Source organism: Parasteatoda tepidariorum, chromosome 4 (assembly GCF_982258835.1).
Source record: "Parasteatoda tepidariorum strain Cologne lab strain chromosome 4, Ptep-v5.0, whole genome shotgun sequence".
Lineage (NCBI taxonomy): Eukaryota > Metazoa > Arthropoda > Arachnida > Araneae > Theridiidae > Parasteatoda > Parasteatoda tepidariorum.
The window spans coordinates 5,560,831-5,564,976 of NC_141758.1; positions in this window are offsets into that span (position 1 = coordinate 5,560,831).

A 4,146-nucleotide genomic window follows, 5' to 3' on the forward strand; every position below is an offset into this window, starting at 1 on the left:
GGATGTTCAATTATTTTGTGTTCAGATAGTATTTCCTTGACTAAAATTATGTAAATAAAAACAACAGCTAAAAACGGTTTCACAACATTTTCTTGATAATTTTTTTTTCTAATGAAACTGTACTATTATTTTCTTCAGCACACAAGATGCTGGAAGTGTTGCTCATTAAGCATTACCTGGTGGGCACCTATGAACCTGAGTCACAGGGAAGAGCTACACCACTCTGCCACAGATACCCCTTAGTGTGAGGCACATTCTCATATTAGAGGACACAGAAAAGGAGAACACAGGCGATTTCAACCCCATTTCATTTCTGCTAGGATAAAAGGGCATATTTTATGTTTTGGACAATGAAATAAATCTAAATTTTTAAAAAAGGTTTTTTAATATGCTACTAGTGAGTTTCAATATATTAGTTCCTTCTTCAAAACAAAACTATAGCTGTGCAACCTTTTTTTTTCTTCAACCAAACCTCTTTTTTTTTTTTCTTTTTTTTTTGAAAGAGTATAGCCAAGCTAGCATAACATAAAATTTTTAAGTTTGGATGACAGATACAGAATTTAGTTAACTTCCTGTGTCGGCTTAAAATAATTTTGTTTATGAGATGATGGCTTATTATTTAGGTAAGTTTTATTATGGACACTTATATTTAAATCTGCATAATTTTATCATTCAAAAGATTTTTCTGTGTTAATAAATTCTGTAAGTTTGTGAGCCATAAGTAGATTTAAGGAAGTGAAATTACGACTTAAATACTATTAGTATTCGCTTTCCTGTCCCTTTGCTGGCTAACTTCCATCCGGTTGCCAAGTTTTGAGTGTAATCTTCAGTCTTATGTCTTCCATTGCAAAATGGATATGGGAAATGAATTTGCCAGTTGAATGATAAATAGCACAAGGACAACGGTGGTTCGAGAGATAGAGCGTTCACTTCGCCACGAGTTGATTCAGGTGCTAATCTCTGAGCTCTGACCGCAGAGGCACAGTGATGTAAAAATATTCCCAATGACAGACAGATTATGAGTTAAATACCCTTGTCGTTATGCTAAAAGTGAGAGGGTTTCTTTGTTTTCCTTTCATGTAACTCAAATTCGGATTAGTTCCATGAAAAAGTCCTTCATGAAAAGTCATTGCTTGATCCAGAAGAGTAGTATATGGGGGGGGGGGGGCTAGAGGACACTTTTGCCCTTCCCTATATACTACTATTGATTTCCTATTTTTATATTAAAAAAAATTAAAATAGGCCTATATTTTACATTTTTTATGAAATATTAAACAAAATCAGCATATTTAAAAATTCTTATTTTTATATTAATAATTTTTATTTTATTAATAATCCTGTACCTTATTGAAAATATCGTTTTTTATTTTACATCCTATCTCTCTTAAAATCTTACGACTGGGAAAAATAAATCCCTGAATGTTTAGGATGACTGTAATCTTATCCATTTATTAAGAAACATTTTTTTAAAAGCCAAAAGGTACAGTATCATAATTATCTAAAAGTCTACGTTTATCGTATCCAAAGGTATAACGTTTATTTGTTTTAATACTTGAAATATTCCTATCTTTTTCGATTTTAAACTGATTGATTTCTACATCCAAACAATCTGTTTCACCTGTTATTATTTTAGTCCTATTATCAAAGTCTAATATGGTTTCACTCTGATAAGACATTTTAAATCCTTTTACTTTTCCATGTACAGATTTATCATTTAATTTATACCCATAATCTTTAGAGGCTCCAGCTATCCAAGATGTAATATATTTATCATTTCCCAATTCATCAGTCCATTCTCCTAACATACATCCTGTTTCAATTTTATTGGTTCCGTCGTCTATATATACTATACTATCTGTATCATAATAAAGTACTTTATCTCCTAATTTATCTAACATTTCATATAATCTAATTCTGGCAGAACTAGTTGTAAAAGCAGCTATATATATATTAGTATTGAAGTTATTTTTTTCAAATTTATCTTTCATTTTATAACTCATTTCCACACAATCGTCATTTAAAAAATTCATATTCAAATCTTTAATAGTATCATTTAGAATAATTCTATAAAAATCTTCAATTTCCATCACATATTCAGTTTGTTTCATGTTATTTCTCTGACCAAATTTACCCCATAAAGAATTTAAACATATTTTAGCTATGAATCTCAAACCTGGATTTTCTTCAATTTTATCTAATTCTATATCTAATTTTTCTTTAACTATTTGTCTGTATTCTTCTTCATTTTTGAAATTGTTTTTCCATTTATCGCATGTTTCTAGTTTAATCTTTAAAAACGTTTTAACATATTCTTTAAACAATTCATTTGTTTTATTTTCAAAATGCCAAACCTCATATATATTCAATATTTTATATCCTTTTTTAACAGCTAATCTGATCTCATCGGTAGTCCACGTTCCTATTAGACATCTTTCGTTATCAGTGTGTTTACACTCAGAATTTCTTATCTCATAACACTGCTTACATTTTTTCTTTTCTAAAGTGGTTTTGAAATGATTACATTTTATTGTTTCAGAACAAGTTCTACATAATGAAAATATTAATTTTTCTGCTTTATAAGGTAATACTGGATGATATAATTTTCTAGGTGGAAGTACTTTACATTTTATTAATCCATACCAATTTTCATCGTATTTTTTAGGATTAAATATTTTGATTGGATGACCTTCTGGATAGTTATCAAAATAATTTACAGTAGGATATAAAGAACATACGTCAATATATCTGCCTTTTTCATTACTTTTCATTTCATATTTTAATTTGGTAGGTTCACATCTTCCACCATAAAAAGCATCTCTAGGATTTAAAGGTTCTATAAAATCTCTCTTCCATTCTTTTTTCATGTAATTTTTCATATCCTTATTATTATCAAAATCACACTCCCAGATATTTACCAATTCATAACCTGCTTCAATTATATTTTTATTGATCTTCTTAGTTCGTTTATATAAATCTTCCATGAGCAATTGATTAACAGTGTTTACTTTTGTTCTAGTGAAACATTTGGTACATCCATGCCAGAAACATCCATTAAATTGAAATACTGTATTTTTATAAAATCCATCTACCTTATAACATTTTTCACCTAATTGTAATTTTTTCTCTCCTCCATTCAAAGCATGGCGTATATTAATATTTTCCTTTTTTGATATGTAATCTAACCAAGCTATTGATTTTTTACTGTACTGATCTTTTTGAATGACAATTTCATCAATAGCTATTGTGTTTTCTTTCAAGAATTTATCTCTGTAAATGGCCATACATAGACCAGCTAAAGTTACATATTTAAACGGATCTATATTCACAGTTACTAAGAATAATCTTCTTAATTCTAAACAACCTTTTCTTAAAATATCTACATCAGATCTACAGTATTTTATAAATTCCTTTTGGAAATCAAAAGTTTCATGTTTAATGGAATCATACCATTTATCAAATGTTTTCCTGTCTTCATCAACCATATAATTATATCCATAGTAATATTTATCTGGATATTTACCAATATAATTTTGATTCTTTTGTTTGTTGAATAAATGAGGAAAATAACCCTTGGCCAGTTCATTTAAACCAAATGTTTTAGGAAATTTTTTAAGTGCACACATTGTAAAATTAATAGAATCAATAAATCTTATATAGTAACCATCAGCATTCATATATGTTAGTTTATTTCCTTGGTAAATTGTAAATACTTTAATATGCTTTTTGAAACAATATTTAGCTAAAAATTGAAAATCAAATCCTTTTCCATAATGAGCTATAACTGTATATCCTTCGTGTTCCTCGCAAAATAACCATTCACAAAAATCGTTTTCATTTTTAAATTCTGTTTCGTTTCCATGAAAATCATGACATATAACTAGATTCACTTCATGAATTCCTGTATCTTGCTTGGTTTCAACATCAAAAAATAAGTATTTTCCTGTTTTACATTTCTTACACCAATCTAATTTAATACTTTTATTTTTTACACAATTATCTTTACATACACCTCCTTTACTGTTTTCATTTTTCATGAAACACTCATGACCTTTAGTGACCCACTCCCAACAATTATTACAACGATATTCACCACATATATGTTCTTCTGTTTTCCTTTCATTTCTATTAATATTTCTTTTACATTTT